Here is a 27,604-nt window from a genome sequence, read left to right as displayed (position 1 = left end):
AAAGAGACCATATCTAGCACCAAGGTTACGAAGCTCCGGTCTCACCTTTAGAAAATCTCTACATCGGTCAGCAGTACTCCTAGCATAGTCCTGTGAGAAAAACAACGTATAACCCAACCATGAAACACGTGGTGATTTTTTAGAGGCTGATTGGACTTTGAGTAGGTCTGTATACTCCAAAAAATACAAAATGATTCCTCTTGGGCAACTGCAAGTAGAAGTGTTAGCATGCTGACGGCCCAATCTGTGAGCATGTTGAATATTTAGAATTGGTTCTGCAGGTAAACCCAGCACTTTAGACAAAACAGACTTGAAGAAGGAGAGAGGGTCCGCACCCTCCATGTTCTCCAGGCTGGCCAAAAAAGCGTAAATTGTTCCTACGATTTCTATTTTCCAAATCTTCGACATGTTTCTGTAAAAGAGAAACTTGTGACTGAAGGGCATGAACTTTAGATTCGGCCATATGAAAAAAAGAGACATTCTGCTCCACCGCAATGAGCCTTTCATCAAGTTGGAGCCATCTATCAGTCAAAAATTGAAGTTTTGAATTTGTCTCCTCCATAAAGTTTTCAAGGCCCGTATTTACTCCAGAAGTAAGTCCAGAGAGGCAGGTGGAGGTGACTTAGCAGGAAATGGTGGGTCTTTTTTTAACCATTTAGGATTAGCTTTGACTGAATTAGCCAGTGTGGGTAGCGTTGACTGCGGCTGTGAGGGTGCGCCAGACTTTAGTGAAGATGCCGAGGCAGATTCCATCATGGTGAACTTTGTGAAAATCGAAGAGTTTTTGATGAGTCTGTGAAACGGAGAAGAAGAAGAATCTCCGCAGTCTCCCCATAAAATGAGCAAGAAAAAGTAAAAAAAAAAGTAGAGCAGCTGATGGCATAAAGAAGGATAATTGTTATATGCGAGGGCTAAACAACAACAGGAAGTCAAAAGTTATCAATGTACTTAAGAACAAACAGGTGGTATGACACAGGGGTCAAAAGTACATAACATAAATATGGCACTTGTTGATGAGATTGATACATCCCAGCACACAGGAACACCTCAAGAGATAGAGACAAGCAAGTTAGACAACATGCGTGATATCAATACTTAAAAAATAGCCAATGTTGCGACCGTAAGTGTGAGGTGGGAACAGCGGTCAATTAAAAACATACATAAGCAGTCCAACATCAGTGATAACTTGATAGTGAGCATAAAGTCCAGGCATAAAAGATTCCAAGATGTAGAAACGAGCATAGCAATTGAGGTTCAAGCTCTCAACATGCTGAACAAATGCATTGTTGTGAAGGAACAAAGCTTCATTGGAAAAAGAATATTGCTGTATGAGAAAATTTGCCAGAATACACAGCTTGCGTTAGCATATTGACTAAGTCGTGAACAACGTTGCGACTGTTTCCGTGAGGGAAAAAAACCGGTCGATATAGAAGTAATTGAATTATGCAAAAAAATCAACTTGAGCAGAGCATATAACCTCAACAACTCAGGACTAGTTTACGTAGCGACCGCGTTCATGAGGAGAGAATGACGGTCGTTTAAAAAAATGAAAGCGCAGCATAGTATCAGCAGTTACAAGCCTCACTCAATCAAGACTCAGCCATAGATAAAGAAAGTATAGAAATGGCAAGGTAAAGGAGGCTAAAAATATTAAGAGGCAATTTATGCCCACTGCTGCATTTCAATGAGGCGGGTGATTACGGGACGCAGACCGTAAAATGGCAGATGCGTCCGAGGCGGCAGCGAGAATGCCGAGAATACCTTAAAAAATCAGCACCGACACGTCTCCCGCTCAACCAGGTGATTGTCGAGTGTTCCTGGACGTGGGACTTGTACTTCAAATGGTCAAAGGGGTGCAGGGCTCTCACATATCGGACTCGATCAGCGCCGGTCTGTCGGAGCTCACGGAGTGTCTGCCATCTTCCGTGGGCGTCAAGTCACACCCCCAACATTTGAATATTCTGAAACTTTTTGTATGCATATGATTGGACTAGAAATGTTTCTGCAGTCTTTGCACTTCAACTATTGGATGTTCGGCCCATTCAAAAGAGTGTAAGAGAATATAAAAGAGCACATCCTAAGTACTAATTCCCATGCTCAGAATTGGCCCCTAAGATCACAAAGTTGTTTGTGCATCTAAATACAATGTACAGAAGGAAATACCAGCATTTATGAGGCTTTGCAAATTGATTTACACATTAACAAAATTCTGAAATGTTTTACGTGTCAGTAGATCTACTTAGAGAGGTACATTATGGATATTCCAGGATGGGAACGCCTCCAAATGGTGGTGAATACCCAAATAACAGGCACATTTGTGAATATTCACAGGACCTTTGCAAGGGTTTCCCAACATAAAATGGTTAGAGGTTTGCCTCTGACAAACACAGATGAAAATCAATTTTAACTGTAGTGTGGGTAACACCTCCAAACTTTGTGGAGGTACACGGGAGGCGTTTCTTCATGTGTGGATTCCCCCCCTCATAAAAGTTACATTGTGGAAGCCATTCAAATGTGCTGAAATAACGTGCTACATTTCAGTAACTGTGAGTATCTTACTTTTGGAATTTTTTTTTAATCTTAAGAAATCCTAAGAAAGTCTAATCTTGCTCCAGACTAAGGAACTGTGCAAAAGAAGAAGACCTTCAACGCTGTCAGCAGGTGTTTCGGAAAACATGTGCCCTGTAGGTCTATCACTACACTGTGTGATTAATAAATATGACCAGCTTATTGTTTATCCAGAAACAGTGACTAAAAAAATTGATACAGTGTGATGGGCAAAGGAAGTGTCAAGCGTGTCTGGATGACTGCTGGGTCTCTGGATCCACAGAGTACCCTTCATCTAGCACTTGGGTGCTTAAGCAATTATAGGATGGGAAGTCCCAAATCTGTATGACCATCAAACAAGGCCACAATATTTATGTCATTGGTGTCTAAGATTATAGCTCTCGCTACACAGCAGCGCTCTCCTCGACAATACAGTCAAAATTGCCATTGCTGCTACCTTAGGCTAAAGAAGTGGATCAAAATTTTGGACAGATTTACCTCTACGGTTCACAACATTTTTTATAATGATACAGGTGGTTTTAAAGCAAATGAGTGGCAATGTTTTATAGCAAATTGCAGTATGCTCCCTTCTTCGACCTCTGGTCAAGTCAGCACTCCATTGGCATTCTACTTAATTTTCTATTTTTGTATCTTTGCTCCTAGCATTGTCTTTATCATTGCACAGTGCTCTGTTGCCTTTCGACTAGGTTCATGCGATACAAATATCACATACATATATATACTTGCATTTTAGTTGGAAGGTTTTACCAGTGAAGTAGCTCCTTGGTTAAAGTGACAAATTAGCTTTCAATTCATTTCCAGCCCTGAACTAACTTTCACATCAAACTCTGGAACCTGGCTAAACTGAATGGACCCCTGCCCTCAGCAGGGAAAATAATGGCAGTGCATGAATTCAGTTCAGAATATAGGCATTGTATTTTTGTGACTTCTAAACTCTCTTTTACATTTCATATACCACTGTAACGTTCATAGAAGTCCATAATAGTAAAGGGATTATTTTAATTTTATCCCTTTATGTTGATATTAACATAAATGTAAACTATAGAGCCATGGGTGTTTGATAGTTCTTTAAACGTTCTTATTTACTTTCATGAATGAGGTTTCTTTTATTGTGAGCTTTCAAAGAAGCTCTCATGATTGTTTTGGTGATGCAGCTCCACATTTGTTTTTGCATATTTGTGGGTTCTGTGGTGCATTTGGATTTGATAGTCTGTTTACTGAGAAAAATATTATTTTTCAATACATGTACTCTCTCTCTTAGACATATCCACACCTTCCCATTGGTAATGATCTCTCCACCATCTCACAATTATCCACTCCATATACATTTTGCCACTGTCCATTTGTCTCAGGGTCATGGCATGTGTAAAATGAGACAGTAACATCACCGTCCCCCCACCGGCTGAGGGTTACACAATATATCATGGAGACATAGACACAGGGGTGGCTCCTGTTGGTGGCGGCCCATCCCCGTCATTCTTCAGTAAAGGATGACTCCCTAAAGGTAGTCTAGAGAGGGTCTGAACTTGCATGCATAGCCCACCGATGTATGGCCTTATGAAACATTGGGAAGGGAGAAATCATCCCTAGCAGCAGCTCTCATCTACGTCTAGTCAAGAGGCAACTGCTGCGTGGAATTGGATGTGGGTGCTTGTGCCTGGGGTACCACCTCCGAGGTCTATACCAGAGCTGCATCTGGGGAAATAATAGCCCAGTCTCGCACAAATCTACGCTTTTGTGTGACTCAGGAAGTAAACCTCCTCCGGGCTGATCAAAGGAAATTGGTGGATCATGTGACCGAGATGCAATCTGTGCTGGCCTTTATGTGCCCAACAGTGTCAGAACACATGACCCAACTACAAAAGCTAGAGCAAGAGGTGGTCCATTTGCAAGAGAGTCGAGGATGCTGAGAGTCACTTTCACCGTAACAATATTCGACTGGTGAGGGTCCTGGAATGGCAGAAGTATGGACCTCTTCCTAGAGGAATGGCTAGCATCAGTAGTGCTTGGGAGGAACTTCTAATTGGTTTAATGTGAAACGTGGACACAGGGTACCGGGTCGGCCACCACCACCTGGAGGGCCTCCAAGAGCAATTGTAATATGACTGTTCAACTTTTGGGATCGAGATACAATCCCCCGGATGGCAAGAACACATGGCTCATGGATGGTGGAAGGACAACCCGTTAACATCTATCCAGTGCTGGTGCAAAGACAGAGAGAGTCCTTCTTGTGGGTCAAACAACATTTGAGAAGCCTAGATATCCGATATGCCTTGCTGTCCCTGGTGATATTGAGGATCATTGACAAGGAATGCACACACTTCTTTACCTCTGCAACTCAGTCTCAACATTGCCAGGAACAGCAGCGGTGTTAATGAAGGAGGAATCTATCACAGGCAACCCCAACGATGGTCCAGGCTGAATCCGAAAGATCGAGAGGGGCTTCTGACCTACAATGGGCTCCATGGTCAGACCCCAAGAACAGATGGGTATCATTGGTCGACGCGGGTGCTGACTCCGCAGATGAAGGGGGTTTTTGAGACCATGGCTTGGGGATTGCCCACTTTCCTAAGTTACACCTATGATATTGGATGAGATCATTTTAAATGGGCATTTTATAACATGGCCAGGGTACTTTGGAGTCCACATTGGCCTACCTAATGCCTGCCTGGGAGGTCATAACACTGCTACGGGCCACCCCTGCCTGAAATAGGGAACCTGTATCTACAGATTCCAGGTGTTTGCATTTTATTTAGCCAATATACAAGGGCAACAGACAAACCGTGAATTTTGGTGGCGGCGGGTTCAGGAACCACAGCACGGTAAAGTCAGGAGGGGGTTAGTTGGGATAATGTTCATTGTTTACTGGTTTGCGGTGATGTGTCACCACCCCCCCCCCCCCCCTTTGGAGGGTTATTTACACCATGATGGGACATCGGGACACAGGGATGGGACACAATCACATGTATGATGAGACATATATGAAGGGAAATAGGGGGTCACTATTGGCCTAGGGAAAATACACTAGTCATAGCCAGACAGGTAATTCCTCTAGTGCGAGGGGAGTAGCAATCTTAATTAAGAGATCTGTATCCTTTCATGCGAAAAAAGACGTGGATGGATGAACCAGGGTGCTATATGGCAGTTCTGGCCGAATGGGAGGGGAGAACAACTTGCTTTAGTCAACATTAATGTCCCTCCAGGAGTCCAAGTAAACACACTGATGTATTTGGGCAAACTATGCACAGAGTTCCCACAGGCTACCACAGTGGTTAGAGATGATTTCAGCAAGGTGATGGATGATCATCTGGACATAACCCAGCATATACAGACTCACCGGGATGGCTCCTGGAAACTAAACCACTTCCTCTAGGCTGTGGATAGGGGGATATCTGGAGGGCACTCCATGGGGCCCACAGCTATTATTCTTTTTATTCCAGGGCACCTGCTACATACTTCCACACTTGCTTTTTCTTCACTCAGATGGAAACCATCCATAGATTCATAGAATCTGATCATAAAGCGAGAGGGATTTCTGACCACTCTCCACTTGCTGTGACGATGGAATCCTCTCAGAGGCAGGATCGGAGTGAGTGGAGAATGACAACATGGAGACTTATACATGGGAAAGAAGTGGGCAGATTGCAGACAACCATGATACACTATCTTTAAGAAAATGCAAAGTTAGTATGGGAAGCTGCCACAGTATTGAAGGCGTATAAGGCCATCATATGGGTGGTGATTATTACCGGGGAAGTGGGGGACAGACATAAATGGAAGGAACGCTGTATAGAGAGAGGGACCTATGGCACTTGGAGGATGAACACACATTAAGCCATTCGCCTGAGGTGAAGGCACACCTCCTCAGTAAGATGGAGGAATACCATTTGGTAACAACAGATGAGGTGAAATTAGAATATATAATGCAGGCAAAGCATCTTTATGAAGTGAGGAACAAGGCGGGAAAGATGTTGCCATGCATCAGTAAGCAGTACCAGGGAAGATATCATATAACAAAAATCATGGGCCTGGACGGAAGTCTAGTGACAGGATCCGAGGCTATTGCGGAGATTATAGCAGTTTACTTGAGCGACTTCTATGGAAGTAAGAAATGGCCAGAAGTGGAGGACACATGTAGCTTTGGACAGGACTGCCCCTATCGGGAGCTTGATCATCAAAAAGCCAATACTCCGGAAGAGGACCTATATGTGGGAGAAGTGCAAAAGGCACTGACCCAACTACAGTCTAGAAACAGCAGCCCCAATGAGCTACAGGTGGAATTCTTAGGAAAGCAGCTAATAAAGTGACACCACACCTACATGGGATGTATCTGGAGGCGCATCAACGAGGTGAGCTCCCCCAAGATGCAAATCTAGTGAATATAGTTCTAATCCTGAAACTCTGGAAGCCACTGTAACGGTGGGAATCATACTGACCGGTATCATTCATCAACTCGGATGCTACTGTACTCTCCAGGGTACTGTCAATATATTTGTGGGAAGTGACCCTGAATCTGTTACATCCAGACCAGAACTAATTTAAGTTGCATATATTGACTAGGCTCAATCTCCGTCATCTTCACAACAACATTTCAATGACCAAGGATGTAGAGCTTATGCTAGTGGTGGTATCACTCAACACAAATAAAGCATTTGACTCAGTGGAATGGCTCTTCCTCTTCACCATATTAGAAAAAAGGGCATTGAGCCCAAATTTAGTCACTGGATTGGACTGCTGTATGGCGAACCAAGGACTAAGATAAAATTAATGGAATTCTGTCACACGAGTTCCCTATAGGCTGGCGGACCCGACACGGCTACCCCTTTTTGCCTATGTTATTTGCTTTGGAATTTAGGCAATAGCAGAATGGATCCGGGTGAACGCTGGGTCTGGGCAGAGAACTTCACTTAGTTCATGGAGTTTGTGGAGTTTTCTGCACTCCACGCTCCACAGAGCTCACGGAGTGCAGAAAACTCCACTCTACGTAGCAGAGTTTTTTCCGCGTTCACACTCGCCAACAGTAAGTTGGCGAGCGTGAGTTTTTATGTCAATTCGCAGAGTTTTGCGAACTATACCCACACCTAGTGAACTCACAAGTTTGGGGCTGGTGGTGGGGGGAAACCTGGGAGGGAAAGATAGTTGATCATGTCCTTCAGTACTTGCCAAACCAGAGCAGTTGCTGGCATGGGTGGTGGAGATTTTCAGGATATACAGTGAATACTTAGGTCTAGGTATCAACTGGGAGAAATCACTTCTGTTCCCCGTGGTTTGGGAGAAGTTTGAAAAGCTCTCCTCGTGCTTCTTACGGAGCACATGATCATTTCCGGTACCTAGGTCTCTGCATCTCTTGGGATGTGTTTACTTAATATCAGAACAACCTGGCCCCCTTTTTCCTATACTGGAAGTAGACACCATGCATTGGAGTGCACTCCACTCTTCCTTCCAGGTAGAGCAGTGCTCTTTAAGATGATTACCCTCCCAAAACTCACTTATGTCCTATAGAACAGCCCCCATCAGATACTGAAGACCTTCTTCTGTAAAATTAGCAGTTGTGTGAGGACACTGCTGTGACTGGATGGGCTGCCTTGAGTGGCGCGCCACACCCTCTAATGGTCTACCTATAATTGAAGGAATAGCCCTACCAGTTGCCCGCAAATATTACAAAGCCGCTAAGGTGAGTATTGTGAATGAGTGGGCATTTGCAACATTGTTGGACCCGGCCTATTGACATGATTGAGATTCCCTTGGTGTTAAAGGATATCTTGAAGTCCTCTATGGTGGCAAAATCAGCACTAATGCTCGAGAAGTGACCAAGATGATATGTAGGATATGGATGACCCATCTGAAGGAAATGGGCTGGGGGAAGAAACTGACTCCCAAAACTCCATTGTGGTTGGGCACGAAATTAGGGGCAATGCCAATCCTGCATGGCTTTAGAGGGTGGGACTTCATCGGCCTCTCCACACTCCAAGATATATGGAATAGGAACAGTATATTGCCATTCTCCCATCTTAGAGGAGAATACAATATGGCTCTATCCCAACTTCTTAAATACTACCAATGAAGACATGCCGGAGGTGAAGGTTTGCACCAGAGGAGGACACCATGGAGAAGTCTCCCCTCAAGCGACGACTCCTTGATGGCCATATGTTAAACAAAGCAATCTCACTAACTTATAATACCCTCATGAATAAAAAAACACAGGGGGATTTTACACTTCTGAGGGAGAAATGTCAGATGGAAGTGGGAAACTTGGAGGATGGCAAGTGGTAGGAGGCGCTACAGTTTCCAAGAGAGGTGGGCATACAGGCACAATTCTGTTTAGTTCAATTTAAAATCCTTCATAGAATATACTACATTATGGTACTCCTACATATGATCGATAGGGCAGAGAGTGATGAATGTCTGCATGCTTGTGGCCAGAGAGGGCCTTTCCTGCATTCACTATGGGAGTGGGTGAGGAACCGCATGTTTTGGGAGGACGTGAAAGTTCCTTTGGAAACGGCGATTGGGCTGCCAATTGCATTTTAGACTCTGGGGTGTGGTTCCTCAGAACTCAACTTCTATCAGAAAATCCTTGGGAATCTGAGGTTTCCCTTAGGAAAACGAGAGATTGCACAGAAGTGGGGAATACTGTGAGCCCACGATTTCAAATTTGGGCTGTGGAGTTGGATATATGCTGAGGCCAGGCAAAATTAGTCTATGAGGGCTGGGGTTGCCCAAGGAAGTTCGAAAAGGTGTGGGGGAGTGTATCATGAGGGAATGGGAAGGAGTAGCTGTGGGATTTGGCGGTGGCCCTCTCACAGACAGTGGTCAAGGGAAGGCAATAATGAGGACAGTGCAACTGAACTATCTCGACCTGCTGTCCGGAAGTAAGATATTATTATTTGTGTTACCTAGAGTAAAAACATACAATCCTGTCACGTGGGGTGGGGGGGCGGCGTGAGATCTGGAAGGGGGAATGGGCATCACTGCAGGATGTTGTTTGTTGCTTGATTATATGTTTCTAAAAATCAATAAATATATTGGCAAAAAAAGGGATACTATATAGTACTTCTTTCAAGTGTGCTTACGAAACCATGTGTTGCAAAAAAGAAGGGCTTCATGTTAAAGTAATTTTAAATACACTTTTCAGCGATTTTCAGTTTAAATATACTCAGCATTTAAATACAAAATCAGAACTGTGTGTTGGAACATATATACCAAGTTTGAGAAATTGGATGTAGGAAATGTGAGGCGCAAATAAGTTGTGGATTTGTGTAAGGGATGAGTTAACGGCAACTGAGAGCTTCTGTGACATTTTTCTGAACAGTGAATTTGTATGATCTTTGTTTATTTATCCTCAGGGTTTACAAACTTGTTTTATACCTGTTCAATGGCTTCATCTGTGCCGTATAACTACCCATGATACTACTTCTGGTGATGTCACAGACGTCAAAGGGTGTGTTTTATTGCTCAGACCACACTCAAAAATTTGGAAGCTGGCTCTCTTTGCCTTAATCCATCCTTGATTCCATAAATATTCATATTGCTTTTAAAGACTTTACTTGGATGCATAATTACTGCAACCCAAAAAGCATGAAGGTTCCTGTAGCTCAAACTATTTTACTTTCATTTTCTTATACCTTTCCATATACCAGATATTTAATTGATGTAATTTCAAGATTTGTTTTTACCAAACTACACATTTTAGAAAGGCTATAGCTTGTAAAAAAACAATGCTACTAAAACGTAGAACAGTTGTTCTCGGATTTTAGTTCCCTCATTCAAAGACTTTTATATAAAAAAAATTGAGTTTTTCTACATCCTATTTAATGAAAAATCATACAGCAACATGGCATCATTCGGCTGCAAAGTTTCTTTTTGTATTACTCCTAACTTAACGATTCATCTGACACTAATGCAGGAGTGATGGCAAGGTGCAGCTGAATTTGTGTCTCAAGATCCTAGTTCCCAAGAATGTTAGACTGTCAAATAAATCTTTAATTTTTCTTGCTGATTGAGATAGAGTGCAACATGATTAATTCAAAAGCAGTGGGTATCTGGGGAATTGTCATACCCTCTGAAACTGATAAAAATACTGAGGCCTACATTCCACACCTTGAGGTTTTCCCTATGGAATAGATAGAGACACATAGAAAGGTAAGGAAGGCATAGTTCAAAGACAGGCAAGTCAATTTAAAATGCTCGCTAATCAGAAAAGAATAAAAGACTCTGGCCGATCCCAAAAAGAAGCAACACCCAAACAACAATATATGAACTGTAACATTTGCAATCGAAGGAGCACAGATAGAGAAGACAATATAGGAAAGAACATAACTTGGGTCAGATGAAGTCAGGAGGAAAAAGAGAACACAGGCATATTTGGTGCATGACCTTGCTCGGGCCAATCAACCACCTCAGGTAAAGTTTGCTCAAAATAATAAGGGTTGCATACTCGGGGTTTGGATAATAAATTTAAGGTAATCACTTACTTTTGTAGTTTTCCCAAAGTTGAAACGCCTGAATGCCTAGAGCAGGAGCAACATCGGGAATGCAACAATGTCTCATTTAACCTTCCTTTTCCAGGCAGAAGAGTCTATTGAGACATAATCAGAATAAAGTGCAGAAATGTTATTTTTCCTATTAAAAAATATATGAATATCTGTATTAGGAAAATAAATTCATTTGCTTTTTTTACTATTAAATAAAATTATATACGTATATATAAATATAGCAAGACTAACTTGCAATGATCATTTGAAAATGAACTTCCATAACATAGGAACCACTTTACAAAAATGTCTTCTGTATACCTTTTTGCAAATAATCACAACAGCTAGCAAAACGAAAACCTTGTTTAGTCAAAAACAAACTTCTACACAAACTCCAATCTACAGAGCAGGCCTTCTCATTTATTAAACTATTCATCACAATAAAACGTTGCTTTAAAACTTCTAAGCTGTAGAGCACTAGCATGACATCACAATTATACCATTCAGGGGCATATTCTGTTGTGGGGATTCTTCTCATGCACAGAACTATGCGCAGGAAACCAAGACCTCATGGAATTGTGGTGTACCAAAAAACTCACCTCAGTACCTAGAACCACTATCAGACTAGCATCAGTGTCTCATTCGTTCTCCGTATCATATCGAAGCTACCAATGATTAGACAACCCAGAACAAGTGACTTAGAGTACTCTCAGGAATGGTGGGAATAAAGAACACCTTTTCGTTATTATTCTCATATCAGTCCACAACGTGAGTAATCAGAGACACAGAAAAGTTTAAAATGTTTATTTTCAACTACGTGCTCTAAGATGCAGTACTTTGGATAACATAAGCAAACAAATGATTAGAAATAAAACCATCAGCATTGTTACAATTCCATCAAAAACAAAGGGAGAAATCATATTATAACGATAGTGGAAACAGGTCCTATGATAGCTTGTGTACTACCCTCCCCTGGCTAATAAGCTAGTTTCATAAACTAATAGAAGGTCTCTAGGTTTGAATGGGGAACCCCATACCTCAAAGATCAGCTTAGGTGAATCACATCACAGGATCAGCACTGCTCTCTGCGTCTGGAAAGGTTTTCTCCAAGAGTGCCTGCATCATGCATGCATTGCAATATTAAAGGCACCCGAGTTTCAGATATTTGCAGCTGTGTGCTTATTGTGACTAGAGCGTGGGCCGATCAACCTGAATTCAACAGCATACATTGTTATTTGACCATGACGGTTTCTGCACACAGTGTTCAGACTAAGGTCGCGGTGCACGTCTAGAGATGTGAAAAACAGACCGTTCTCATGTGAAGATAATGCAAGCAAGCAGTTTTACTTATAATAACAGCTACCTGTGGTTTCGTGTGCAAAAGCAGCAAAGTGGCAAGATGGCGTTAACATTTAAAAACGCTTATGCTAACATAGCAATGTGTGCAGGCAAAACCTTGTCTTCACTACAATTCTCAAGGACATATCGCCGAGTTAGCGGCACTTTATCTCAGCCAAAGTGGTGATAAATGTATCGCCCTATTCACAAGCTGGTGCTACCAGATATTTGCAGCTGTGTGCTTATTGTGACTAGAGCGTGGGCCGATCAACCTGAATTCAACAGCATACATTGTTATTTGACCATGACGGTTTCTGCACACAGTGTTCAGACTAAGGTCGCGGTGCACGTCTAGAGATGTGAAAAACAGACCGTTCTCATGTGAAGAAAAAGCAAGCAAGCAGTTTTACTTATAATAACAGCTACCTGTGGTTTCGTGTGCAAAAGCAGCAAAGTGGCAAGATGGCGTTAACATTTAAAAACGCTTATGCTAACATAGCAATGTGTGCAGGCAAATCCTTGTCTTCACTACAATTCTCAAGGACATATCGCCGAGTTAGCGGCACTTTATCTCAGCCAAAGTGGTGATAAATTTATCGCCCTATTCACAAGCTGGTGCTAACAGCCGATATCACCAGTTTCCCTGCGATAGCAGCCGCAAAAAACATCGCCACAGATGACATCAGCAACTAACGCTGATGAGATGCAGAGTAGGCGTTCCCGTGCAAAAAGCGGCGACAACACCACTGCGCAGCATTCTCAACGACCAGCCATATCGGTGATAAGATCTCAAAACATGCAATAAGGCGCATTAGCAGCAGGGATTTAAGACCTGTTCTTACCTGGTGTTAAGTCGGATGACAACCTGTACTATAAAAGGGGGCCCAGCCCAGAGCCACACCTGAAGAACAACTGATGCCATGGAGCTATGGATCATGCAGCTCGGAGTCCCAAGAGGGCCACAACACCCACCGCCACCATACCCAGGACCCACCCTCCCCCGGGCCCTAGCCCGGGCACCCCCACCCAACAAAGGATATTTTACATCAACTTCATAAAATCATGAACAAAACAATTCGCCTGATGTCGCACAATTACAACAATTAACATTCATGTGTGGACAGAAAAAGGAGAATCATTCATTCATCTATGAAGTTCCAAACAAAATATTTCAAATATTTCAATCAACTTTAACCCAAAACAACTATAAGAAAGAGTCATGGTGGGACTTCCCTGGACAATCTGTAAGTCACAGCAAGAGAGGAAGAGAGGACGAGAGAGAAAGAGAGAGAGAGAGAGAGAGAGGGAGGGAGAGAGAGGGAGAGATATTGTACAAGGAGTGCAAGGCCGCTCGGCTTCTTAGCTCATACATGCCAACTGTTGTGTGTGTATCGCTATTGGTGCACCATAAGCCTAATGCCTAGCCTCAATGCAGTATGAAAGCAACATCACATTTCACCAATGCAAGCAGTCATCAGACTTACATTAGGGATGAAAGATCTTTTGTCTCAATACATAAGGCAGAAGGACATCTGCACCTCCGACCTTGGTCAGGCATGCAGCTGGCACCCCCTGAGAGAGATACCATTGCAGATGATGACGACTCCCACACCACGCACAGCGCTAATGAAAGACCAACGTATCCACACTCCACACACAGAAGTCCTTGCTTGAGGTACTCCTGCATGGGATGCCCTTGACACTTACGTACACAACAACCCATTCTTCAAAATGTTGCACACACATACGATTCATTGCTCTGAGCTGTGGCATATCATCTACATAACTGCCACAGGTCAGAAGATTTCCGGTTCTACGAGAGCCACCAACGCAATGGCAGGACTTCCCGGGCACATGCACAACCCCCGTCACGTGGAACTGTACCGTGCATGTATGCGGCATTTGTTGGGGGCACTGCCACTGGCAGTGTTGTGCATCAGTTTCGTCTGAGCTTCCGTCTTGATTACGTCACCTGCGTCTAGCCCTGGTTCCACTGTCGATCATGCACATTTGAGTGGCCCATGGATGTCTGCCTAACCAACACAGTGGTAGCTGAACTGGATTATGACTTGTGTGTGCGCCCCCTGTTGGCCCACGACTAGAAGTGTAACCGTGATGCATGGGATGCCTTGATATTTGGTGTATGTGCTGGAAGTTGGACATGGGAGATTGCACAAGTCCTCGTGTGCAGTGACCACATCGATGCACTCCCCTATTGGGCTGTTTTACAGATTGGTGGAACGGCGTGGACGGAGCACATCTGTCCGGACCAGTTAATGGAGTGGCTCACCCTCATGTTCGTTGAAGTCAACAACGACCTACTCTTGGAACTGATTACCCATGAAGCTGCGCTCGCATTCATGGACGAGTAACTATGTTCCTGCAGCCACAACTGATTGTAACCCAGAGCACAGGTCCCAACACCTTGTTGCATCTCGGAGGAATGGTCACATATCTCACCACAACAGTGGACATGTCTGCATTTGCCTGGACTCAGAATGCATGTGCGTGCACCTACACGTGTTGACACACACCTTTGCAAGGTGAGGCAGTCCCATGGGCGGAGCTGCACAACGTCGTTTGGCAACGTTCCTAAATCTGACACACTGCTGGAGGGAGAGTACACACATAGCAATGTAGTACTACATGTGACCTTGTTGGACCCTTTGACCTGCTCACTGTCAGCAGAGTAGACAGTCAGCACAGCCCGGTGGTACAGTACTATGCAGATCTCATGGGCTGTGAGTCATGACCCTTGGCAAGGGGCAATGGGCGTATGACAAACATCACCTGACTCGTCCAGCAAGGCAAGGTGGGCTGAGACCATTGCCATCTGTAATGATTTGTGTTCATTTTTGTCTCCCCATTTCTTGCACCTCTACATGTTCCTATGCTGCCTGTTAGTGTCAGAAGCATTGATCTGCATGCTGTGGCCCTTGTCTTGCCCGTACTGACACGCACATGCTAATAAAGTCTTGGCAACTTCACTAGTGTTCAACTGTGATGAGTGCTGATTAGAATGACAAATCGTGTGCCTCATTGAGCATTGTCCGTACACAGGGAGGGACTGACTGACGTATTTCACTTGGGGGTGAGTCCCTATTGACAGCTCCACCTCTTTGAGCCAGACATTGTGGTTGGGATAGTTGCTGGTAGACCTGTGCTCTGATCTATTTAATACATGGACATGGAGCTACATTGGTTGCAAGATTGCTGTTCATAAGCAATGAGGCCACAGCTAGTTCACACCTTCTCAGTCATCTAATTGGCCATGTGGGTCAGGCTCAAACATGCGCATTGATGTCATTTTCCAGGGTGTACCTTTTTGTGCAATCAATGTCCATACATTCATCCATATTTTAATACTTGATTGAGCATAGACATGACACATCTGTGTGATTTAGAATGTTTTATTCACATTCTGTGTTGTGTCAGAGCTGGTGGAGTACATGGCCATGCAAACCACACATTACATGGTTGCACAATGGAGGGCCAACCAGAGTCCTTTGGGGAATGATAAGTTAATCGGAAAAGGAAGAGTTCTGTCTGCAGCCTGATTGCTGTGTCATTGGTAACCAGAGCAGATATGGCAGTCCATGTCGGGGTCCAGGTGAATGTTGCAGAGTGTTTCGGGGGACAGTGGAAGGTGTTGTTCCAGGGAATGATGCAAAGGGCTGAAGCAAGCAGGAACAGGCCATATGGCGGGGATGAATGCTACAACCTCCTTTCCCACACAGAGTCATTACCATCCTTAGTCCTCTGATATGTCTTCTGTGTCAGGTGTGTCAGGTGTGTGTGGTGGTGTTATGGCTGCCTCACTGTGTGCCACTGGCATATCAGGGGGCAGAGGTGGTATGGCTGCCTCACTGGGTGCCACTGGCATATCAGGGGCAGAGGTGGTATGGCTGCCTCACTGGGTGCCAATGACACATCAGAGGGCAGAGGTGTGTGTGTCGAAGTTCCTGCAGCAGTCATCTGGGACAGACTCTGTGGCAGCAATGGCAAGATGAGGTTCTGCAGGGCATGGAAGATACCAGCTACATCTTGCTGGTGTACATCCATGGCAGCCATCCTTCCAGCCTGAATCAGCTCCATGTTCTCCATTGTCCTCCGCATGTGTCCGAATTCCCGGCTGACATCCCTGGGGCCTGTCGGACTAGACAGTTCTTGTATCCGAGTAATGGCTCCAGCCAGGTCAGTCAAGGAGTGTTGTAGAGCATGGTACGTAGGTGTTCGTTAGGGACTGTAAGTGGTCACTGATGGGACTCATACACCCACGTATGGCATCAAGTGTGTCTGCCATGAGGTCAAAACCCACCTGCACCTGTTCAGCCAGCCCCCTCTGGCAGTCTAACACATGGCGTTGGAATGCCATGTGTTTTTCCACGAGGTGTTGGCAGCCAGCCGTGGTGGTGGGTGCTTCCTGCTGTGTGGGCTGTGCAGGGTATGGGGTCACCTCAATGCAGCTGTGCTGCCCTGCTCCTGAAGGTGGTGTGCGGAGGCTGTCCACGAGCCGTTAGAGGGTGTTGGGGCAGATGGCCAGGCAGTCCTCATCATCATCACTGAAGAGATGTCTGGTCTGCTCTGCAGGAGGTGTTGATTGTCCCTCCGCAATGTAAATGGGAGGTGCAGGTTAACAGTGTGTTCCATGTATGTTGACGCATTGTACATGTTTACATTCAGACTGCATGACAATGTACATTGTGATAGTTTTGGAGGAGGTGGCTATTTGATGGGAGACAGTGGACATTCCGACTACATGACAGATGTAAGGTTGTACTCGTACATTACCATCTCACAGTTTCCTGCTATGGCAGATGTGATTGGTCAGTTTCTACACACAATCGGCACCAGTTGTGCCCTCTGTTGTGTAGTAAAAGTGTTGCACTTTGTACCACATTGTCGTCAATGTCGATGTGCTGTGATTGCTATGTGTGTGTGCTGCATTGTGGGAGAGTCACCCCTGCAGCTCTGATTTAGCGCCCCCTTATCCCTTTGAGGCGCTGTGCCTTTGACTTGCGTGCTTTTACGGTGCAGAGATGTTGGCGGCTTGGGTCATTTGTGCTCTTGGACGGTTTTTGTACTCTTGTGCATTGTTTGTCTGTAGATGTGTTGTTGTCATCAGGGGTTGTATGTGCATGTGGATGTGTCAGAGTGTGACCTGCTCCTTTGAGGATGTGATCCACAATGGGCCACCTCAGTGTCGTGTCGTGCACCATGTCATGTATTTTGGGCACACAGTGGACAGGGGCCTACTTGGTGTTTCTATGTGTGCTGCAGTGTGCCAAGGGTATCAGGGACATGTTCCACAATCATTGTGGGTGTGCAGTGTGCTACACATAATTGTGCATGTGTGCCATTGTGCCCATCTCCCCCCCGTGCCCAGAGTCCCTGGTCGTTACTCACCCTGTTGCTGTTGGGTCAGGTCATATCGAGCTGTGTCCGGACCCCCAACTCCTGCCACCGTCTCCACACTGATGACTGTGGCCACCATTTCCTCCAGCTCCTCCTGTGGCGCAGGACTCTGTAGTGATCAAGTCCACACAGGTAGAGGTGGTTCAGAGAGGTTTATTCAAGATAGTTACAAGATAACAAGAAGACCAGAGCGAGACCCCACCAGGAGCAGCCAGCATGCTGCTCAGCCCAGCCAACTGTGTCAAAACCAAGCAGAAACTCGCTGCCAACCGGAATGCAGCAACGGCGACTGGAGGTGGGAGTCTGTTGTATCTTGACTCTGATGTTAGCCCTGCCAATGGAATCTTGGTGTAATGACATAACATGGAATTTTTGGGAGTGAAATACTCACAGTTGGCTGGGCTAGAATAACATCGGAGTCAAGATACAACATACTCCCACCTTTGCTGCCTTCCAGTTGGCAGCGAGTTTCTGCTTGGTTTGGCTATTCACATCATGCCAGCGCCTCTTGACCTCCTCCATTCACCTCCTTGGCACTCCGACTGCATTCACGTTGTTCACGATAGACTGCCAAATTTCCGTTTGTGTTGCCAATGACACAGTGGATGTGACGAACAGTTGTTGGTAGTGTTCTATCACCTTCGTGACGATAATCCAGTTTTCCTGCGGACTGAACCCCATCTTCCTCTTCAAATTCTCCATGCCCTTCACTCGGACACGGGTTTCCTGGCTGGTTCTCCGTGGGGCTTGTGGGGTTCAAGTTATCCTCTGCACTCAATCTGGGTGCATCTATGGTGCTACCCAGTTTTTTTTTTTTTTGCCTTTTTTTTTGGTTCTGCTTGTATAGTGCATTTTTCCTCCTGACGCGTGGGAATTGCAGGCCTGTTGCTGGTTATCGCAGATTTTTGTATCGCGATTTGGGGCATTGCAACTTTTTTCACGTTCGTGTTTCACAATTTTTCGGTAATGCATTGATTTTGTCGCGGTCATTTGGCGCGTTATCGTGAGACTATCGCATGTTGCCGCCGGATTGAGAATACAACGTTAACATGGTGTTATTTTGTCGCATTCAACTGCGATATGCAAAGTTGCGCTAAGCTAATTTGGCGATGATTAACACACGTTCTTGAGAATATCCCCCTTAGAGTTTAGGCCAGTCGAATTCACATCTAGGCCCCAATTTAATGATGAGGTAGGAGTTGGACCTGCTGTGGTGCGGTGTACCAGTTTCTCCACCAGAAACAAACCCTGAAGTTTTTCTGACTCATTAAGTTAATTAAAACTTTCCTCGCTGATAGTCATTATAAAACATATGAACAGTTTTGGAAGTTGTGTAGCTTATACAGACTGTGGATTCCATTTTTCCAGTAACAATTCAAGGATTATTATAGGTGAGAAATAAGATTGTACATTGTTTTTTACTTTGGTTTGTTACTATCCTAAAGATTTTGTGATGTCGCCAGGTCTTCTGTCAGGCAGCAGACCTCTTGAGACCTGTGTCAGACGGGGACATGTGCTCATAATTTCTTAAGCAGACTCTGGTTTTAACATCATCTAAAAGCAGTTGTTTAGACAAATTAAGACAACGTCCTATCCAAGTTTTTAATTTAAAACACATTTTTGTACTCCAAATAAGCAGTGCTGTGGGATAGTCTCTCTGCTGCATCCAGGAGCTTTTCTTTCGTAGAATATTCAAGACAACGGGGTATAGTCTCAAGAATGTGTGTTAACCATCGTAAAAGTTACTTAACGCAACCCTCAACATTGCAGTCCATCGGGGTAATTTACAACATGTTAACCAGGTATTCACAACACGGCGGTATCATGCGACATTCCCCAGATAACGCATCAACTGACCGTGATAAAATCAATGCCACGCCGCAAAAATGCGAAACGCAAACGCAAAAAAAGCTGCGATGAGGCCAATCGCGATACAAAAATCAGCGAAAACCAGCTAAAGGTCTGCAATTCACATGCGTCAGGTGGGAACAATCAATATAAAACTAGAAAAAAAACTGACAAACAAATGCCAAACAACAGCCAAGCACAATGGATGTTGCCGGAGCAAGTACAGAGGATAACCAGAACCCCACAAGCCCCCCGGAGGACTTGCCTGGGACCTCGGGGTCAGAGCAGGGCAAGGAGAAGAAGAGTAGGAAGAAGTGCTTCAGTCGCAGGAAAACAGTATCCTAATAACGGAGGGATCGAACACCATCAACTACTTTTCGTCACCTCCACTGTGTCATTGGCAACAAAAAATGGACTAAGGCAGTCCATCGTGGACAAGGTGAATGCAGTCGGAGTGCTGGAAGAGGTCAAGAGGCGCTGGAATGACGTCAAGCGCAAAACAAAGCTGAAACTCGCCAACAACCGGAAGGCAGCAATGCAGACTGAAGGTGGAAGTCCTGCGCAACAGGAGGAGCTGTACGACATGAAGGAAATGGTGTCCACAGTCATCAGTGGGGAGACGGTGGCTGAAGTCGGGGGACCGGACACTGCTCAACAGGACCGGACACAAAAGCACCAGGGTGAGTAACGACCAGGGACTGGGGGTACGGGGGAGATGGGCACAATGGCACACATGCACAATTGAGCTGAGCACATCTGCTGACAAACCATGCCCCAGACCCCAATTCCCACCAAGAGAACAATGTACCCAAGTATGCTACATGTCAGTACTGTACAAGCACAGAAGTCAAAGGCACACCGCATGAAAGGGATAAGGGGCAGCAAAACAGAGCAGCAGGGGCCACCCCCCCATGCAGCACACATATATAACATGCAGAGCACATCAACACTGACAACAGAGTGGCACAAATCGCAACACGTCCACAGCAGAACACAGGACACAACTGGCGCTTACTGGGTGTAGACACTGGCCAATCACAAGTGGCATTGCAGGGAAATGTGAGTAGACAATGCACAAGTTCAAACACACATCCGTGATGTTGTCAAAATGTCCACTGTCCCGCAGCAAATAGGCAGCCCCTTCAAAACAGCCACGATGTACACAGTCATGCAGTCTGTATGTGAACATGTACAATCCGACAACACACATATGAACACATTTTCAAACTGCATCTCCCCTTCAGTTGCAGAGGGACAGTCAACACCTCCTGCATAGCAGCCCGAACCTTTCTTCTCTGATGACGAAGAGGACCACCACAGCTTCGACTTCGACGCCCTCCATGAGTTCGTTGACAATCTCCGCAGCCCACCTCCAGGAGCAGGGCAGCCCAGCTGCAACAGGGACACCCCACCCCCTGCACAGACCACACAGCAGGCAGCACCCACCAAAACGGCTGCCTCCCAGGACCCCCACAAAGAACACATAGCCTTCCAATGCCATGTGTTGGGATGCCAGGAGCAGATGGCTGAACAGGTGTGGGTGGGCTTCGACCGCATGGCAGACAAACTAGATGCCATACGTGGGTTTCTAAGTCCAATCAGGGGCCACTCACAGGCCCTAACGGACCCCCACAGTCCGCTCCATGCACTCCAACGAACCATGGATGACATCGCCAGAGTCCTGACTCTGAGACAAGAATGACTGTCTAGTCAAAGTGGCTCCAGCAAGCTCGCCCGGGAGTTGGGACTCATGCGGCGGCTCATGGAGAACATGGAGTGGGCCAATGCGGAAAGAGCGGCTGCCACGTCTGCACACCAGCGAGAGGTAGCTGGGTTCCACAATGACCTCAAAACCATCCTCATGGCATTGCTGCCACAAGGCCTGGCAATGATGCATGCTGCTGCTACCACTACATCCACCTCTCAGCCCCTAAAGTATCAGTGTCACACAGTGCAGCAGACATTCCACTTCAGGCACCTGAGGTGTCACTGCCGCACAGTGCTGGAGAAAGGCCAGCACCACCCACACGTGAGGCACATGACACAGCAGAGGACGAAGATGCGAGTAAAACCGCCTTACTGGTACGAAAAAAACTGTAGAATTCATCTCCACCACAAGGTCGGTTTCAGCTTGATTCCGCCCTCTGCATCATCACCTTCCACTGTCCCCTGATACACTCTGCGACACTCACCTTGGACCTCGCAATGGACTGCCATTTTCTGTATGATCGCCAATTACACAGCTATCAGAACTCTTCCTTTTCCTTTGGACTTGTCATTCCCTGAAGGACTCTGACTGGCCCTCCTCGGGCCTACATTGTCAAGTGGGGTTTGCATGGCCCTGTATTGCTCCAGATGCAACACTCCACTGAATGTGCATTAAACATTACGAATCACACAGATGTGTCCTGTCTATGGTCTTTCAAGTGTGGTACTATGGATGAATGTAGGATCAGTGAATTCCTCTTACATCCATGTGGCTCAAGTTGTTGGACTTGGGTCACAGAGTGACACATTGCCGAATGTTGTCCGGGTGGCGCCGATGCAACACACGCATTTGTTACTTCCTTGTCCAGCCCAGAGCCCCGGGGTCATTGTTCAAACTCTTATGCTCGACTGGCATATGCCAGGCCAGCTCACTCCGCTTATGCTGACAGGCGGGGGGTACAACGCTACATGTCCCTGGACTTCCCTGTAGGGATCTGCTGGTCACAGGTCTAGTTGTCAGCATGCCACAGCCACTCCTTCATGGCTGGTGTACTCCCACACCACACCTATCCAGCACACGCTTCACAGCACATGTGACCCTGCCAATAAAAAGGGCCGGGCACACGTGCTCAACGCCATTTCCAACCTCTCTCGGGGTGTAGCTGTGGGGTGTGCATGTAGGCATTTGGGCCCATGGGACATTACATTCAGCAGGCCCGGAGGTGACATGATGGTGTCCGCACCACGATCCCCAATCATAGAGGGTCCATGACTTGCGCGGCACACACTTGGTGGCACCGGACACACTGCGGCCAGCACAGGCACACCGCCATGGGACGGTGACTTTCGGTGCACTGAGGTAGGGGCACCTTAAGTGCTGAGCGGGTGTGCAGCCTGCGATGATGCCCCGTCCCAGCGCTCCGGTTTTGTGTGCCCTGCCGGACCGCAGAGTAGACCCGAGCCAGCAGGGACCTACAGGCACATGGCATTAACTCGCAGGTCACAGAGTAAGTGGCATCTCAAGGGCTGAGCGGGAGTGCAGACTGCGATGAGGCTGGGTGCACTGGTATGTCCTCTGCCATGGCGAAATCAAGACCTAGCACCAGGAAGGTGAGCAGTGAGGCCTGGTGCGCAGGGGCAGGCATGCACCGCTGGGTGGCAGGAGGGGCTGTGGTGCAGCTCCCTTGGTGCGCAGGGGTGAACATGCACCGCTGGGTGGTGGGAGGGGCTGGGGTGCAGCTGCCTGGGTGAGCAGGGGTGGGCATGCACCACTGGGTGGTGGGAGGAGCTGGGGTGCAGCTGCCTGGGTGCGCAGGGGCGGGCATGCACTGCTGGGTGGTGGGAGGGGCTGGGGTGCAGATGCCTGGGTGCGCAGGGGGGACAGGCGATGATGTCATGTGCAATTGTATGTAGTTTGCCATTCATGTATCTGGACTCTGTTACAGATGACGGGTCTGTCTCAGATGTGGGACCTGGTTAAATGCCCTACATACCAGCATGTGGTTGGAGACACACCGGTGGCAGCAGGTGAGCAGTGTGGCCTGGGTGCGCAGTGTCGGCACTCTCTTCTTTTCTCTATCTCTCTGTCCCCCTCTCTGTCTGTCTATCTCTCTCTCCTCCTCTCTGTCCGTCTATCTCTCTCTCTCCCTCTCTGTCCGTCTATCTCTCTCTCCCTCTCTTTCTCTCTCTTTCCTTTGCTATCTTTCTGTCCCTTGATGTGCACAGGACACACCTTCTCATCATGATTTTTGTCTTGCAGGCTGTGACCTACGGAATGTCCGGAGGGGAGCCGCCATTTGTCTTCATTTCTATTCTGTGTTTATTTTAATAAATTTTAATTTGCTGCTTGGAAGGTGAATGTGCCATGCTCATTTTTGTGACGACACATGCATGTCACCAGATGTGATTGTGCTACATCAGGCGGATCATTTGGTACATGTTTCCGTGTAGTTGATGTGGCATGTCTTTGGCTGAGGGGATGGGGGTGCCGGGGAGGGGGAGTCCTGGGGGTGGTGGAGGTGGGTGCTGTGACCCTCTTGGCTGTCCGGCATGCATGTTCAGTGGCTCCATGGCATCTGTTGTACCTCAGGTGTGGCTCTGAGCTGGGCTCCCTTTTGTGGTGCAGGCTGCCATCCGACTTTGCAGCAGGTCAGAGTAGGTATTAATTTTCTGCTGCTAATGCGCCTTATCGCATGTTTCGTGGTCTTTTCGCCAATCTGGCTGGTCGTTGAGGATGTTGTGGAGTGGTGTTGTCACGGCTTGTTGCACGGGAACGCCTACTCTGCATTTCATTAGCGAAAATTGCCGGGGGTATTATGTGGCGATCTTTTTTGCGGCTGCTATCCTGGGTAAACTGGTGCTATGGGCTGTTAGTACCAGCTTGTGAATGGGGTGATACATGTATTGCAAGTTTGGCTGCGCTAAAGTGCCGTTAACTCGACATTAGCTCCTTGAAAATATGGCCCAACACCTATAGACTGTAAACATCTTGAATATTTTGTTTCCCATGAAGAAGGGAATGCCAAATAATGGTCTCCTGTACTAGGTGTCTTTGTTTATGTGATTGGAAAATACTATCATTTACATATGTAATTAGTAGCAATAGAAAAGACTGTGCCCTCAATGCACTTTTATTGATATGGAGCTGGAGGTTTCTCTGCCAATTTCCAAAGGCAAGTAAGAGTATTTAAAAGATACTCCTGCAGTACTACTTCTTGTACTCATAAACCTTTCTGGGAACCGCTATATAGACTTTAACCAGCTACCATTATGAATTTTATACACTTATAAGAGCATCATCCAATTCATTTTGTCCATTGTTTCTTAGAAAACCAAGAAGTGCACTAACGAGATAGTTCATGTTAGGCTTCAATTCTCATGAAAAGAAAACAAAGTTTCAGTTTCATTCTCGTGTGTCCAGTGGAACACATGCCACAAGATCGCTCCTTTATTATAGCTATTCGACAGAAAGGAATACATCATGTTCACGTTAAATAAACATGAACCAATATGAAATGCAGTGAACATCTCTTGTAATTCTCAACAATTAACTTACATAAAATACATCAGTTTTGCACAGCAGTGCCTTTTTGTATCTTGCTGACGTTTGCTAGTGACCTCAAAAACAGATGCAAGTTAGCCTTCATGCAAAGTTGCATGTGTCATGAAAGGATTGTTTACAATGTCAATCGGTCGGAGACATTTTAGGGTATGGGCAAAGTGAGACTTGCTCACGTCCCCTACCTTCCAAGGGGCTACCTGGGAAAGTCAATTTTCAATCTAGCTCCCTTTGGTGTATTTCGGTATCTCAACCATCAACATATAATTCAATAGGCAAAATAGGGCTTGAATTAGCAGAAAATGGATAATAAAATAAAAAGTTGTTCCAAACAGGGGCCTCAAAATATTTCTTGACCGGTGCCTTAAAAAGTTCTTAAGATGAGACTGATAACGTGGTAGAGTAACAGTCTTGTGGTTGAACTACCAAGATGAAATAAAACCGAGTCCACAATTTGGACTCCAACTACAGCGTCTAGGTAATTAAATGTTGACTTAAGATATGTAGATCTATAGCTTTCCATCTAAACCTGTTGTGACAATATTGTGGAATCGATAATGTTAGACGGTGATATTGTATTAGTCAATATTGTGGCATACAACCTTTGATACAGTATTTTTGGTACTGAAAACCTAGTTTCTCTTTAGATGGAAACTGTTCAGGCACACTGTATACTTTTTTTATATGATGGCTTACTTGTTAGTGTGGGTAGCGTCGACTGCAGCTCTGAGGGTGCGCCAGACTTTAGTGAAGATGCCGAGGCAGATTCCATCATGGCGAACTTTGTAAAAATTGTAGAGTTTTTGATGAGTCTGTGAAATGGAGAAGAAGAAGAGGAGGAGAGTCTCCGCAGTCTCCCCATAAAATGGGCAAGAAAAAGTCCAAGAAAAAACTAGAGCAGCTGATGGCACAAAGAAGGGTCATTGTTATATGCGAGGGCTAAACAGCAACAGGAAGTCAAAAGTTATCAATGTACTTTAGAACAAACAGGTGGTATGACACAGGGGTCAAAAGTATATAAGATAAATATGGCACTTGATGAAAATGATAAATCTCAGCACACAGGATCACCTCAAGGGATAGGGAAAAGCAAGTTAGACAACATGCTTGATATCAATACTTCAAAAATAGCCAATGGTGCGACTGTAAGTGTGAGGTGGGAACAGCGGTCAATTAAAAAAATACATAAGCAGTCCAACATCAGCGATAACTTGATAGTGAGCATAAAGTCCAGGCATAAAAGATTCCAAGATGTAGAAACGAGCATAGCAATTGAGGTTCAAACTCTCAACATGCTGAAAAAATGCATTTTTGTTAAGGAACAAAGCTTCATTGGAGGAAGAGTATTGCTGTATGAGAAAAAGTGCCAGAATACACATCTTGCGTTAGCATATGGATTAAGTCGTGAACAACGTTGTGACAGTCGATATTGAAGGAATTGAATTATGCAAAAAAATCAACTTGAGCGGAGCATATAACCTCAACAACTCAGGAGTAGTTTATGCCCACCGCTGCATTTTAATGAGACAGGTGATTACGGGACGCAGACCACAAAATGGCGGATGCGTCTGAGGCGTCAGCGAGAATGCAGAGAATACCTTAAAAAATCAGCGCCGACACGTCTCCTGCTCAACAAGGTGATTCTAGAGTGTTCCTGGACGTGGGACTTGTACTTCCAATGGTCGAAGGGGCGCAGGGCTTGTACATATCGGACTCGTTCGGTGTCGGTCTGTCGGAGCTCACGGAGTGTCTGCCATCTCCCGTGGGCGTCAAGCCACGCCCCCAACATTTGAATATTCGGAATCTTTTTGTATACGAATGATTGGCCTAGAAATGTTTCTGCCCTCTTTGCACTTCAACTATTGGATGTTCGGGCCAATTCAAAAGAGTGTAAGAGAATATAAGAGAGCACGTCCTAAGTACTAATTCCCGTGCTCAGAATTGGCGCCTAAGATCACAAAGCTGTTTGTGCATCTAAATACAGTGTACAGAAGGAAATACCAGCATTTATGAGGCTTTGTAAATTTATTTACACATTAACAAAATTCTGAATTTTTTTACGTGTCAGTAGATCTACTTAGAGAGGTACATTATGGATATTCCAGGATGGGAACGCCTCCAAATGGTGGTGAATACCCTAAAAACAGGCACATTTGTGAATATTCACAGGAACTTTGCAAGGGTTTCCCAGCATAAAAATGGTTAGAGGTTTGCCTCTGACAAACGCAGATGAAAATCGATTTTAACTGTAGTGTGGGTAACACCTCCAAACTTTGTGGAGGTACACGGGAGGCGTTTCTTCAAGTTACATTGTGGAAACAATTCAAATGTGCTGAAATAACTTGCTACATTTCAGTAACTGTGAGTATCTTACTTGTGGAATTCTTTTTGAATCTTAAGAAATCCTAAGAAAGTCTAATGTTGCTCCAGACTAAGGTACTGTGCAACAGAAGAAGACCTTCAACGCTGTCAGCAGGTGTTTCGGAAAACATGTGCCCTGTAGGTCTATCACTACACTGTGTAATTAATAAATATGATCAGCTTATTGCTTATCCAGAAACAGTGACTAAACAAATTGATACAGTGTGATGGGCAAAGGAAGTGGCAAGTGTGACTGGATAACTGCTGGGTCTCTGGATCTACAGAGTACCCTTCATTTAGCACTTGGGTGCATAAGAAATTACAGGATGGGAAG

At 45.5% G+C, this 27,604-nt stretch overlaps 1 long non-coding RNA gene across 1 annotated transcript in view; it reads right to left on the bottom strand.

The window, feature by feature from the left end:
* The window catches only part of LOC146866096 (uncharacterized), a 28,377-nt gene extending 1,720 nt beyond the window's left edge, over positions 1 to 26,657 (bottom strand). The window contains exons 1-3 of the long non-coding RNA XR_014976760.1: positions 26,508 to 26,657; positions 25,606 to 25,721; positions 11,043 to 11,146 (exon numbers count right to left, since the gene is read on the bottom strand). This is a non-coding gene — a long non-coding RNA (uncharacterized LOC146866096). The remainder of the gene's footprint in view (positions 1 to 11,042; positions 11,147 to 25,605; positions 25,722 to 26,507) is intronic.
* Positions 26,658 to 27,604: the final 947 nt, after the last annotated feature.

This window comes from Triturus cristatus, chromosome 2_1 (assembly GCF_964204655.1).
Source record: "Triturus cristatus chromosome 2_1, aTriCri1.1, whole genome shotgun sequence".
NCBI lineage: Eukaryota > Metazoa > Chordata > Amphibia > Caudata > Salamandridae > Triturus > Triturus cristatus.
The sequence above is the reverse complement of the archived record's forward strand: the minus strand, read 5'-3'. Positions and strand labels throughout refer to the sequence as shown.